The sequence below is a fragment of the Taudactylus pleione genome, unplaced genomic scaffold (assembly GCF_031769625.1).
Source record: "Taudactylus pleione unplaced genomic scaffold, aTauple2 ptg000070l, whole genome shotgun sequence".
Lineage (NCBI taxonomy): Eukaryota > Metazoa > Chordata > Amphibia > Anura > Myobatrachidae > Taudactylus > Taudactylus pleione.
In genome coordinates, this window is record NW_028284472.1 from 1,666,206 (window position 1) to 1,680,388 (window position 14,183).

The window sequence follows — 14,183 nt, forward strand, 5'->3', positions numbered from 1 at the left end:
TGCTTTGAAATTTCATTAAGTGCTTGCCCTCCAAGCCCTTGTCCATCCTCTTTCTGTTCACAAAGTGTTTGAACTTGTCTCTCAATCTTAATCAATTAGTTTTACTATATTATTTGTCTCACTCTTTTATTAAACTTTGCTCAGGTAGTCGCCTTCAGTTCCCACTGAAAATAAAAAAAAATATTCCCTACTTTCCATATGTTTTCCCTCAGTGTAGGAGAATGGCAATAGGCATTCAATGGGAACTTTACTTTGAAAAATGGTATGAAGACGATGTTGAATATAATCATATTTGATTGATTTTTTATGATTTGTATTCAACTTTGACTGTTGCTGTAGAGTACTTTTATTGGATTGCTTGTTATCTGTGGCTCTTCTAGAGAGTTTACATATGGTAAAAAGCTGCATTTTGCAAAACACGGAGATGCCGGAGATTGAACCCGGGGCCTCATACATGCAAAGCATGCGTTCTACCACTGAGCTACATCCCCTATGAGCTGCTATATTTTTATACAAAAGTGATTGCAGCTTTACTTTTCACTAGAAATTTACTACTTTTCAGTGTTATTAGAGACATCTTAGAGGATGGAAGTATAACCATTATACCATGCTTGACTTCAAGGACTTTATGGTTTTCATGGCTGATGAGAATGCAAGGAGATGCCCATTCCAAACATTGGAATGCTCTTAAAGTTCTCCATCAGAGACTGGTTTATCATCAGAATCCCCTACTTTTACTAATGAATGGTGTAGATATTGATCAAGTTTTGCTAACTAGAGGGCATTCTTACATTCTGTTTGGTCATCAGTGTCAGAATTTAGTAGAAGGGCACAAAGGATGCATGCTATGACTGCCTCTTGGGCATTGCTAACTAATGCTTCACAAGACAATCTATCTAGAGTTGATATGTTGTCATCATTCCAAGCTTTGAAATTTCATTAAGTGCTTGCCCTCCAAGCCCTTGTCCATCCTATTTCTGTTCACAAAGTGTTTGAACTTGTCTCTCAATCTTAATCAATTAGTTTTACTATATCATTTGTCTCACTCTTTTATTAAACTTTGCTCAGGTAGTCGCCTTCAGTTCCCACTGAAAATAAAAAAAACTATTCCCTACTTTCCATATGTTTTCCCTCAGTGTAGGAGAATGGCAATAGGCATTCAATGGGAACTTTACTTTGAAAAATGGTATGAAGAAGATGTTGAATATAATCATATTTGATTGATTTTTTATGATTTGTATTCAACTTTGACTGTTGCTGTAGAGTACTTTTATTGGATTGCTTGTTATCTGTGGCTCTTCTAGAGAGTTTACATATGGTAAAAAGCTGCATTTTGCAAAACATGGAGATGCTGGGGAATGAACCCTTGTCCTCATATATGCACTCTACCACCGAGCTACATCCCCTATGAGATGCTATATTTTTATGCACAAGTGATTGCAGCTTTACATTTCACTAGAGATTTACTACTTTTCAGTGTTATTAGGGACATCTTAGAGGATGGAAGTATAACCATTATACCATGCTTGAACTTAGTAGAAGAGCACAAAGGATACATGCTATGACTGCCTCTTGGGCATTGCTAACTAATGCTTCACCAGACAATATATCTAGAGTTGATATGTTGTCATCATTCCATTCTTTGAAATTTCATTAAGTGCTTGCCCTCCAAGCCCTTGTCCATCCTCTTTTTGTTCACAAAGTGTTTAAACTTGTCTCTCAATCTTAATCAATTAGTTTTACTATATTATTTGTCTCGCTCTTTTATTAAACTTTGCTCAGGTAGTCGCCTTCAGTTCCCACTGAAAATAAAAAATCTATTTCCTACTTACCATATGTTTTCCCTCAGTGTAGGAGAATGGCTATAGGCATTCAATGGGAACTTTACTTTGAAAAATGGTATGAAGACGATGTTGAATATAATCATATTTGATTGATTTTTTATGATTTGTATTCAACTTTGACTGTTGCTGTCGAGTACTTTTATTGGATTGTTTGTAATCTGTGGCTCTTCTAGAGAGTTTACATATGGTAAAAAGCTGCATTTTGCAAAACATGGAGATGCCAGAGATTGAACCCGGGGCCTCATACATGCAAAGCATGCGCTCTACCACTGAGCTACATCCCCTATGAGCTGCTATATTTTTATACAAAAGTGATTGCAGCTTTACATTTCACTAGAGATTTACTACTTTTCAGTGTTATTAGGGACATATTAGAGGATGGAAGTATAACCATTATACCATGCTTGACTTCAAGGACTTTATGGTTTTCATGGCTGATGAGAATGCAAGAAGATGCCCATTCCAAACATTGGAATGCTCTTAAAGTTCTCCATCAGAGACTGGTTTGTCATCAGAATACCCTACTTTTTCTAATGAATGGTGTGGATATTGATCAAGTTTTGCTAACTAGAGGGCTTTCTTACATTCTGTTTGGTCATCAGTGTCAGAACTTAGTAGAAGGGCACAAAGGATGCATGCTATGACAGCCTCTTGGGCATTGCTAACTAATGTTTCACCAGACAATCTATCTAGAGTTGATATGTTGTCATCATTCCATGCTTTGAAATTTCATTAAGTGCATGCCCTCCAAGCCCATGTCCATCCTCTTTTTGTTCACAAAGTGTTTGAACTTGTCTCTCAATCTTAATCAATTAGTTTTACTATATTATTTGTCTCGCTCTTTTATTAAACTTTGCTCAGGTAGTAGCCTTCAGTTCCCACTGAAAATAAATAATCTATTTCCTACTTACCATATGTTTTCCCTCAGTGTAGGAGAATGGCTATAGGCATTCAATGGGAACTTTACTTTGAAAAATGGTATGAAGACGATGTTGAATATAATCATATTTGATTGATTTTTTATGATTTGTATTCAACTTTGACTGTTGCTGTAGAGTACTTTTATTGGATTGCTTGTTATCTGTGGCTCTTCTAGAGAGTTTACATATGGTAAAAAGCTGCATTTTGCAAAACATGGAGATGCCGGAGATTGAACCCAGGGTCTCATACATGCAAAGCATGCGCTCTACCACTGAGCTACATCCCCTATGAGCTGCTATATTTTTATACAAAAGTGATTGCAGCTTTACTTTTCACTAGAAATTTACTACTTTTCAGTGTTATTAGAGACATCTTAGAGGATGGAAGTATAACCATTATACCATGCTTGACTTCAAGGACTTTATGGTTTTCATGGCTGATGAGAATGCAAGGAGATGCCCATTCCAAACATTGGAATGCTCTTAAAGTTCTCCATCAGAGACTGGTTTATCATCAGAATCCCCTACTTTTACTAATGAATGGTGTAGATATTGATCAAGTTTTGCTAACTAGAGGGCATTCTTACATTCTGTTTGGTCATCAGTGTCAGAATTTAGTAGAAGGGCACAAAGGATGCATGCTATGATTGCCTCTTGGGCATTGCTAACTAATGCTTCACCAGACAATCTATCTAGAGTTGATATGTTGTCATCATTCCATGCTTTGAAATTTCATTAAGTGCTTGCCCTCCAAGCCCTTGTCCATCCTCTTTCTGTTCACAAAGTGTTTGAACTTGTCTCTCAATCTTAATCAATTAGTTTTACTATATCATTTGTCTCACTCTTTTATTAAACTTTGCTCAGGTAGTCGCCTTCAGTTCCCACTGAAAATAAAAAAAACTATTCCCTACTTTCCCTATGTTTTCCCTCAGTGTAGGAGAATGGCAATAGGCATTCAATGGGAACTTTACTTTGAAAAATGGTATGAAGTAGATGTTGAAAATAATCATATTTGATTGATTTTTTATGATTTGTATTCAACTTTGACTATTGCTGTAGATTACTTTTATTGGTTTGCTTGTTATCTGTGTCTCTTCTAGAGAGTTTACATATGGTAAAAAGCTGTATTTTGCAAAACATGGAGATGCCTGGGATTGAACCCGGGGCCTCCTACATGCAAAGCACTGAGCTACATCCCCTTAGAGCTGCTATTTTCTTATGCAAAAGTGATTGCAGCTTTACATTTCACTAGAGATTTACTACTTTTCAGTGTTATTAGGGACATCTTAGAGGATGGAAGTATAACCATTATACCATGCTTGACATCAAGGACTTTATGGTTTTCATGGCTGATGAGAATGCAAGGAGATGCCCATTCCGAACATTGGAATGCTCTTAAAGTTCTCCATCAGAGACTGGTTTATCATCAGAATCCCCTACTTTTACTAATGAATGGTGTAGATATTGATCAAGTTTTGCTAACTAGAGTGCTTTCTTACATTCTGTTGGTCATCAGTGTCAGAATTTAGTAGAAGGGCACAAAGGATGCATGCTATGACTGCCTCTTGGGAATTGCTAACTAATGCTTCACCAGACAATCTATCTAGAGTTGATATGTTGTCATCATTCCATTCTTTGAAATTTCATTAAGTGCTTGCCATCCAAGCCCTTGTCCATCCTCTTTTTGTTCACAAAGTGTTTAAACTTGTCTCTCAATCTTAATCAATTAGTTTTACTATATTATTTGTCTCGCTCTTTTATTAAACTTTGCTCAGGTAGTCGCCTTCAGTTCCCACTGAAAATAAATAATCTATTTCCTACTTACCATATGTTTTCCCTCAGTGTAGGAGAATGGCTATAGGCATTCAATGGGAACTTTACTTTTTAAAATGGTATGAAGACGATGTTGAATATAATCATATTTGATTGATTTTTTATGATTTGTATTCAACTTTGACTGTTGCTGTAGAGTACTTTTATTGGATTGCTTGTTATCTGTGGCTCTTCTAGAGAGTTTACATATGGTAAAAAGCTGCATTTTGCAAAACATGGAGATGCCGGAGATTGACCCCGGGGCCTCATACATGCAAAGCATGCGCTCTACCACTGAGCTACATCCCCTATGAGCTGCTATATTTTTATACAAAAGTGATTGCAGCTTTACTTTTCACTAGAAATTTACTACTTTTCAGTGTTATTAGAGACATCTTAGAGGATGGAAGTATAACCATTATACCATGCTTGACTTCAAGGACTTTATGGTTTTCATGGCTGATGAGAATGCAAGGAGATGCCCATTCCAAACATTGGAATGCTCTTAAAGTTCTCCATCAGAGACTGGTTTATCATCAGAATCCCCTACTTTTACTAATGAATGGTGTAGATATTGATCAAGTTTTGCTAACTAGAGGGCATTCTTACATTCTGTTTGGTCATCAGTGTCAGAATTTAGTAGAAGGGCACAAGGGATGCATGCTATGACTGCCTCTTGGGCATTGCTAACTAATGCTTCACCAGACAATCTATCTAGAGTTGATATGTTGTCATAATTCCATGCTTTGAAATTTCATTAAGTGCTTGCCCTCCAAGCCCTTGTCCATCCTCTTTCTGTTCACAAAGTGTTTGAACTTGTCTCTCAATCTTAATCAATTAGTTTTACTATATTATTTGTCTCACTCTTTTATTAAACTTTGCTCAGGTAGTCGCCTTCAGTTCCCACTGAAAATAAAAAAAACTATTCCCTACTTTCCATATGTATTCCCTCAGTGTAGGAGAATGGCAATAGGCATTCAATGGGAACTTTACTTTGAAAAATGGTATGAAGACGATGTTGAATATAATCATATTTGATTGATTTTTTATGATTTGTATTCAACTTTGACTGTTGCTGTAGAGTACTTTTATTGGATTGCTTGTTATCTGTGGCTCTTCTAGAGAGTTTACATATGGTAAAAAGCTGCATTTTGCAAAACACAGAGATGCCGGAGATTGAACCCGGGGCCTCATACATGCAAAGCATGCGCTCTACCACTGAGCTACATCCCCTATGAACTGCTATATTTTTATACAAAAGTGATTGCAGCTTTACTTTTCACTAGAAATTTACTACTTTTCAGTGTTATTAGAGACATCTTAGAGGATGGAAGTATAACCATTATACCATGCTTGACTTCAAGGACTTTATGGTTTTCATGGCTGATGAGAATGCAAGGAGATGCCCATTCCAAACATTGGAATGCTCTTAAAGTTCTCCATCAGAGACTGGTTTATCATCAGAATCCCCTACTTTTACTAATGAATGGTGTAGATATTGATCAAGTTTTGCTAACTAGAGGGCATTCTTACATTCTGTTTGGTCATCAGTGTCAGAATTTAGTAGAAGGGCACAAAGGATGCATGCTATGACTGCCTCTTGGGCATTGCTAACTAATGCTTCACAAGACAATCTATCTAGAGTTGATATGTTATCATCATTCCAAGCTTTGAAATTTCATTAAGTGCTTGCCCTCCAAGCCCTTGTCCATCCTATTTCTGTTCACAAAGTGTTTGAACTTGTCTCTCAATCTTAATCAATTAGTTTTACTATATCATTTGTCTCACTCTTTTATTAAACTTTGCTCAGGTAGTCGCCTTCAGTTCCCACTGAAAATAAAAAAAACTATTCCCTACTTTCCATATGTTTTCCCTCAGTGTAGGAGAATGGCTATAGGCATTCAATGGGAACTTTACTTTGAAAAATGGTATGAAGAAGATGTTGAATATAATCATATTTGATTGATTTTTTATGATTTGTATTCAACTTTGACTGTTGCTGTAGAGTACTTTTATTGGATTGCTTGTTATCTGTGGCTCTTCTAGAGAGTTTACATATGGTAAAAAGCTGCATTTTGCAAAACATGGAGATGCTGGGGAATGAACCCTTGTCCTCATATATGCACTCTACCACCGAGCTACATCCCCTATGAGATGCTATATTTTTATGCACAAGTGATTGCAGCTTTACATTTCACTAGAGATTTACTACTTTTCAGTGTTATTAGGGACATCTTAGAGGATGGAAGTATAACCATTATACCATGCTTGAACTTAGTAGAAGAGCACAAAGGATACATGCTATGACTGCCTCTTGGGCATTGCTAACTAATGCTTCACCAGACAATATATCTAGAGTTGATATGTTGTCATCATTCCATTCTTTGAAATTTCATTAAGTGCTTGCCCTCCAAGCCCTTGTCCATCCTCTTTTTGTTCACAAAGTGTTTAAACTTGTCTCTCAATCTTAATCAATTAGTTTTACTATATTATTTGTCTCGCTCTTTTATTAAACTTTGCTCAGGTAGTCGCCTTCAGTTCCCACTGAAAATAAAAAATCTATTTCCTACGTACCATATGTTTTCCCTCAGTGTAGGAGAATGGCTATAGGCATTCAATGGGAACTTTACTTTGAAAAATGGTATGAAGACGATGTTGAATATAATCATATTTGATTGATTTTTTATGATTTGTATTCAACTTTGACTGTTGCTGTCGAGAACTTTTATTGGATTGTTTGTAATCTGTGGCTCTTCTAGAGAGTTTACATATGGTAAAAAGCTGCATTTTGCAAAACATGGAGATGCCAGGGATTGAACCCGGGGCCTCATACATGCAAAGCATGCGCTCTACCACTGAGCTACATCCCCTAAGAGCTGCTATTTTCTTATGCAAAAGTGATTGCAGCTTTACATTTCACAAGAGATTTACTACTTTTCAGTGTTATTAGGGACATCTTAGAGGATGGAAGTATAACCATTATACCATGCTTGACTTCAAGGACTTTATGGTTTTCATGGCTGATGAGAATGCAAGGAGATGCCCATTCCAAACATTGGAATGCTCTTAAAGTTCTCCATCAGAGATTGGTTTATCATCAGAATCCCCTACTTTTACTAATGAATGGTGCAGATATTGATCAAGTTTTGCTAACTAGAGGGCATTCGTACATTCTGTTTGGTCATCAGTGTCAGAATTTAGTAGAAGGGCACAAAGGATGCATGCTATGACTGCCTCTTGTGCATTGCTAACTAATGCTTCACCAGACAATCTATCTAGAGTTGATATGTTGTCATCATTCCATGCTTTGAAATTTCATTAAGCGCTTGCCCTCCAAGCCCTTGTCCATCCTCTTTCTGTTCACAAAGTGTTTGAACTTGTCTCTCAATCTTAATCAATTAGTTTTACTATATTATTTGTCTCACTCTTTTATTAAACTTTGCTCAGGTAGTCGCCTTCAGTTCCCACTGAAAATAAAAAAAAATATTCCCTACTTTCCATATGTTTTCCCTCAGTGTATGAGAATGGCAATAGGCATTCAATGGGAACTTTACTTTGAAAAATGCTATGAAGAAGATGTTGAAAATAATCATATTTGATTGATTTTTTATGATTTGAATTCAGCATTGACTATTGCTGTAGATTACTTTTATTGGTTTGCTTGTTATCTGTGTCTCTTCTAGAGAGTTTACATATGGTAAAAAGCTGTATTTTGCAAAACATGGAGATGCCTGGGATTGAACCTGGGGCCTCATATATGCACTCTACCACCAAGCTACATCCCCTATGAGATGCTATATTTTTATGCACAAGTGATTGCAGCTTTACATTTCACTAGAGATTTACTACTTTTCAGTGTTATTAGGGACATCTTAGAGGATGGAAGTATAACCATTATACCATGCTTGACTTCAAGGACTTTATGGTTTTCATTGCTGATGAGAATGCAAGTAGATGCCCATTCCGAACATTGGAATGCTCTTAAAGTTCTCCATCAGAGAATGGTTTATCATCAGAATCCCCTACTTTTACTAATGAATGGTGTGGATATTGATCAAGTTTTGCTAACTAGAGGGCTTTCTTACATTCTGTTTGGTCATCAGTGTCAGAACTTAGTAGAAGAGCACAAAGGATGCATGCTATTACTGCCTCTTGGGCTAGCTAGCTAATGCTTCACCAGACAATCTAGCTACAGTTGATATGTTGTCATCAATCCATGCTTTGAAATTTCATTAAGAGCTTGCCCTCCAAGCCCATGTCCATCCTCTTTTTGTTCACAAAGTGTTTGAATATGTCTCTCAATCTTAATCAATTAGTTTTACTATATTATTTGTCTCGCTCTTTTATTAAACTTTGCTCAGGTAGTCACCAACAGTTCCCACTGAAAATAAAAAATCTTTTTCCTACTTACCATATGATTTCCCTCAGTGTAGGAGAATGGCAATAGGCATTCAATGGGAACTTTACTTTGAAAAATGGTATGAAGACGATGTTGAATATAATCATATTTGATTGATTTTTTATGATTTGTATTCAACTTTGACAATTGCTGTAGAGTACTTTTATTGGATTGCTTGTTATCTGTGACTCTTCTACAGAGTTTACATATGGTAAAAAGTTGTATTTTGCAAAACATGGAGATGCCGGGGATTGAACCCAGGGCCTTATACATGCAAAGCACGCGCTCTACCACTGAGCTACATCCGCTATGAGCTGCTATATTTTTAATACAAAAGTGATTGCAGCTTTACATTTCACTAGAAATTTACTACTTTTCAGTGTTATTAGAGACATCTTAGAGGATGGAAGTATTACCATTATACCATGCTTGACTTCAAGGACTTTATGGTTTTCATGGCTGATGAGAATGCAAGGAGATGCCCATTCCAAACATTGGAATGCTCTTAAATTTCTCCATCAGAGACTGGTTTATCATCAGAATCCCCTACTTTTACTAATGAATGGTGTAGATATTGATCAAGTTTTGCTAACTAGAGGGCATTCTTACATTCTGTTGGTCATCAGTGTCAGAATTTAGTAGAAGGGCACAAAGGATGCATGCTATGACTGCCTCTTGGGCATTGCTAACTAATGCTTCACCAGACAATCTATCTAGAGTTGATATGTTGTCATAATTCCATGCTTTGAAATTTCATTAAGTGCTTGCCCTCCAAGCCCTTGTCCATCCTCTTTCTGTTCACAAAGTGTTTGAACTTGTCTCTCAATCTTAATCAATTAGTTTTACTATATTATTTGTCTCACTCTTTTATTAAACTTTGCTCAGGTAGTCGCCTTCAGTTCCCACTGAAAATAAAAAAAACTATTCCCTACTTTCCATATGTTTTCCCTCAGTGTAGGAGAATGGCAATAGGCATTCAATGGGAACTTTACTTTGAAAAATGGTATGAAGACGATGTTGAATATAATCATATTTGATTGATTTTTTATGATTTGTATTCAACTTTGACTGTTGCTGTAGAGTACTTTTATTGGATTGCTTGTTATCTGTGGCTCTTCTAGAGAGTTTACATATGGTAAAAAGCTGCATTTTGCAAAACACGGAGATGCCGGAGATTGAACCCGGGGCCTCATACATGCAAAGCATGCGCTCTACCACTGAGCTACATCCCCTATGAGCTGCTATATTTTTATACAAAAGTGATTGCAGCTTTACTTTTCACTAGAAATTTACTACTTTTCAGTGTTATTAGAGACATCTTAGAGGATGGAAGTATAACCATTATACCATGCTTGACTTCAAGGACTTTATGGTTTTCATGGCTGATGAGAATGCAAGGAGATGCCCATTCCAAACATTGGAATGCTCTTAAAGTTCTCCATCAGAGACAGGTTTATCATCAGAATCCCCTACTTTTACTAATGAATGGTGTAGATATTGATCAAGTTTTGCTAACTAGAGGGCATTCTTACATTCTGTTTGGTCATCAGTGTCAGAATTTAGTAGAAGGGCACAAAGGATGCATGCTATGACTGCCTCTTGGGCATTGCTAACTAATGCTTCACAAGACAATCTATCTAGAGTTGATATGTTGTCATCATTCCAAGCTTTGAAATTTCATTAAGTGCTTGCCCTCCAAGCCCTTGTCCATCCTATTTCTGTTCACAAAGTGTTTGAACTTGTCTCTCAATCTTAATCAATTAGTTTTACTATATCATTTGTCTCACTCTTTTATTAAACTTTGCTCAGGTAGTCGCCTTCAGTTCCCACTGAAAATAAAAAAAACTATTCCCTACTTTCCATATGTTTTCCCTCAGTGTAGGAGAATGGCAATAGGCATTCAATGGGAACTTTACTTTGAAAAATGGTATGAAGAAGATGTTGAATATAATCATATTTGATTGATTTTTTATGATTTGTATTCAACTTTGACTGTTGCTGTAGAGTACTTTTATTGGATTGCTTGTTATCTGTGGCTCTTCTAGAGAGTTTACATATGGTAAAAAGCTGCATTTTGCAAAACATGGAGATGCTGGGGAATGAACCCTTGTCCTCATATATGCACTCTACCACCGAGCTACATCCCCTATGAGATGCTATATTTTTATGCACAAGTGATTGCAGCTTTACATTTCACTAGAGATTTACTACTTTTCAGTGTTATTAGGGACATCTTAGAGGATGGAAGTATAACCATTATACCATGCTTGAACTTAGTAGAAGAGCACAAAGGATACATGCTATGACTGCCTCTTGGGCATTGCTAACTAATGCTTCACCAGACAATATATCTAGAGTTGATATGTTGTCATCATTCCATTCTTTGAAATTTCATTAAGTGCTTGCCCTCCAAGCCCTTGTCCATCCTCTTTTTGTTCACAAAGTGTTTAAACTTGTCTCTCAATCTTAATCAATTAGTTTTACTATATTATTTGTCTCGCTCTTTTATTAAACTTTGCTCAGGTAGTCGCCTTCAGTTCCCACTGAAAATAAAAAATCTATTTCCTACTTACCATATGTTTTCCCTCAGTGTAGGAGAATGGCTATAGGCATTCAATGGGAACTTTACTTTGAAAAATGGTATGAAGACGATGTTGAATATAATCATATTTGATTGATTTTTTATGATTTGTATTCAACTTTGACTGTTGCTGTCGAGTACTTTTATTGGATTGTTTGTAATCTGTGGCTCTTCTAGAGAGTTTACATATGGTAAAAAGCTGCATTTTGCAAAACATGGAGATGCCAGAGATTGAACCCGGGGCCTCATACATGCAAAGCATGCGCTCTACCACTGAGCTACATCCCCTATGAGCTGCTATATTTTTATACAAAAGTGATTGCAGCTTTACATTTCACTAGAGATTTACTACTTTTCAGTGTTATTAGGGACATATTAGAGGATGGAAGTATAACCATTATACCATGCTTGACTTCAAGGACTTTATGGTTTTCATGGCTGATGAGAATGCAAGGAGATGCCCATTCCAAACATTGGAATGCTCTTAAAGTTCTCCATCAGAGACTGGTTTGTCATCAGAATACCCTACTTTTTCTAATGAATGGTGTGGATATTGATCAAGTTTTGCTAACTAGAGGGCTTTCTTACATTCTGTTTGGTCATCAGTGTCAGAACTTAGTAGAAGGGCACAAAGGATGCATGCTATGACTGCCTCTTGGGCATTGCTAACTAATGTTTCACCAGACAATCTATCTAGAGTTGATATGTTGTCATCATTCCATGCTTTGAAATTTAATTAAGTGCATGCCCTCCAAGCCCATGTCCATCCTATTTTTGTTCACAAAGTGTTTGAACTTGTCTCTCAATCTTAATCAATTAGTTTTACTATATTATTTGTCTCGCTCTTTTATTAAACTTTGCTCAGGTAGTAGCCTTCAGTTCCCACTGAAAATAAATAATCTATTTCCTACTTACCATATGTTTTCCCTCATTGTAGGAGAATGGCTATAGGCATTCAATTGGAACTTTACTTTTTAAAATGGTATGAAGACGATGTTGAATATAATCATATTTGATTGATTTTTTATGATTTGTATTCAACTTTGACTGTTGCTGTAGAGTACTTTTATTGGATTGCTTGTTATCTGTGGCTCTTCTAGAGAGTTTACATATGGTAAAAAGCTGCATTTTGCAAAACATGCAGATGCCGGAGATTGAACCCGGGGCCTCATACATGCAAAGCATGCGCTCTACCACTGAGCTACATCCCCTATGAGCTGCTATATTTTTATACAAAAGTGATTGCAGCTTTACTTTTCACTAGAAATTTACTACTTTTCAGTGTTATTAGAGACATCTTAGAGGATGGAAGTATAACCATTATACCATGCTTGACTTCAAGGACTTTATGGTTTTCATGGCTGATGAGAATGCAAGGAGATGCCCATTCCAAACATTGGAATGCTCTTAAAGTTCTCCATCAGAGACTGGTTTATCATCAGAATCCCCTACTTTTACTAATGAATGGTGTAGATATTGATCAAGTTTTGCTAACTAGAGGGCATTCTTACATTCTGTTTGGTCATCAGTGTCAGAATTTAGTAGAAGGGCACAAGGGATGCATGCTATGACTGCCTCTTGGGCATTGCTAACTAATGCTTCACAAGACAATCTATCTAGAGTTGATATGTTGTCATAATTCCATGCTTTGAAATTTCATTAAGTGCTTGCCCTCCAAGCCCTTGTCCATCCTCTTTCTGTTCACAAAGTGTTTGAACTTGTCTCTCAATCTTAATAAATTAGTTTTATTTTATTATTTGTCTCACTCTTTTATTAAACTTTGCTCAGGTAGTCACCAACAGTTCCCACTGAAAATAAAAAATCTTTTTCCTACTTACCATATGATTTCCCTCAGTGTAGGAGAATGGCAATAGGCATTCAATGGGAACTTTACTTTGAAAAATGGTATGAAGACGATGTTGAATATAATCATATTTGATTGATTTTTTATGATTTGTATTCAACTTTGACAATTGCTGTAGAGTACTTTTATTGGATTGCTTGTTATCTGTGACTCTTCTACAGAGTTTACATATGGTAAAAAGTTGTATTTTGCAAAACATGGAGATGCCGGGGATTGAACCCAGGGCCTTATACATGCAAAGCACGCGCTCTACCACTGAGCTACATCCGCTATGAGCTGCTATATTTTTAATACAAAAGTGATTGCAGCTTTACATTTCACTAGAAATTTACTACTTTTCAGTGTTATTAGAGACATCTTAGAGGATGGAAGTATTACCATTATACCATGCTTGACTTCAAGGACTTTATGGTTTTCATGGCTGATGAGAATGCAAGGAGATGCCCATTCCAAACATTGGAATGCTCTTAAATTTCTCCATCAGAGACTGGTTTATCATCAGAATCCCCTACTTTTACTAATGAATGGTGTAGATATTGATCAAGTTTTGCTAACTAGAGGGCATTCTTACATTCTGTTGGTCATCAGTGTCAGAATTTAGTAGAAGGGCACAAAGGATGCATGCTATGACTGCCTCTTGGGCATTGCTAACTAATGCTTCACCAGACAATCTATCTAGAGTTGATATGTTGTCATAATTCCATGCTTTGAAATTTCATTAAGTGCTTGCCCTCCAAGCCCTTGTCCATCCTCTTTCTGTTCA

At 36.5% G+C, this 14,183-nt stretch overlaps 11 non-coding genes across 11 annotated transcripts; all 11 read right to left on the reverse strand.

Annotated features, from left to right (window-relative positions):
* Nucleotides 1-419: 419 nt before the first annotated feature.
* Nucleotides 420-491, reverse strand: TRNAA-UGC (transfer RNA alanine (anticodon UGC)). Its single transcript has one exon. It is a non-coding gene; the product is annotated as a tRNA-Ala (tRNA).
* A 1,565-nt stretch (nucleotides 492-2,056) lies between these two features.
* On the reverse strand, nucleotides 2,057-2,128 carry TRNAA-UGC (transfer RNA alanine (anticodon UGC)). The gene has a single exon. It is a non-coding gene; the product is annotated as a tRNA-Ala (tRNA).
* An 851-nt stretch (nucleotides 2,129-2,979) lies between these two features.
* Nucleotides 2,980-3,051, reverse strand: TRNAA-UGC (transfer RNA alanine (anticodon UGC)). Its single transcript has one exon. It is a non-coding gene; the product is annotated as a tRNA-Ala (tRNA).
* Nucleotides 3,052-4,813: 1,762 nt separating this feature from the next.
* Nucleotides 4,814-4,885, reverse strand: TRNAA-UGC (transfer RNA alanine (anticodon UGC)). The gene has a single exon. It is a non-coding gene; the product is annotated as a tRNA-Ala (tRNA).
* Nucleotides 4,886-5,737: 852 nt separating this feature from the next.
* TRNAA-UGC (transfer RNA alanine (anticodon UGC)) lies at nucleotides 5,738-5,809 on the reverse strand. Its single transcript has one exon. It is a non-coding gene; the product is annotated as a tRNA-Ala (tRNA).
* A 1,565-nt stretch (nucleotides 5,810-7,374) lies between these two features.
* Nucleotides 7,375-7,446, reverse strand: TRNAA-UGC (transfer RNA alanine (anticodon UGC)). The gene has a single exon. It is a non-coding gene; the product is annotated as a tRNA-Ala (tRNA).
* A 1,765-nt stretch (nucleotides 7,447-9,211) lies between these two features.
* TRNAA-UGC (transfer RNA alanine (anticodon UGC)) lies at nucleotides 9,212-9,283 on the reverse strand. Its single transcript has one exon. It is a non-coding gene; the product is annotated as a tRNA-Ala (tRNA).
* Nucleotides 9,284-10,135: 852 nt separating this feature from the next.
* Nucleotides 10,136-10,207, reverse strand: TRNAA-UGC (transfer RNA alanine (anticodon UGC)). The gene has a single exon. It is a non-coding gene; the product is annotated as a tRNA-Ala (tRNA).
* Nucleotides 10,208-11,772: 1,565 nt separating this feature from the next.
* Nucleotides 11,773-11,844, reverse strand: TRNAA-UGC (transfer RNA alanine (anticodon UGC)). Its single transcript has one exon. It is a non-coding gene; the product is annotated as a tRNA-Ala (tRNA).
* Nucleotides 11,845-12,695: 851 nt separating this feature from the next.
* On the reverse strand, nucleotides 12,696-12,767 carry TRNAA-UGC (transfer RNA alanine (anticodon UGC)). The gene has a single exon. It is a non-coding gene; the product is annotated as a tRNA-Ala (tRNA).
* An 851-nt stretch (nucleotides 12,768-13,618) lies between these two features.
* On the reverse strand, nucleotides 13,619-13,690 carry TRNAA-UGC (transfer RNA alanine (anticodon UGC)). The gene has a single exon. It is a non-coding gene; the product is annotated as a tRNA-Ala (tRNA).
* Nucleotides 13,691-14,183: the final 493 nt, after the last annotated feature.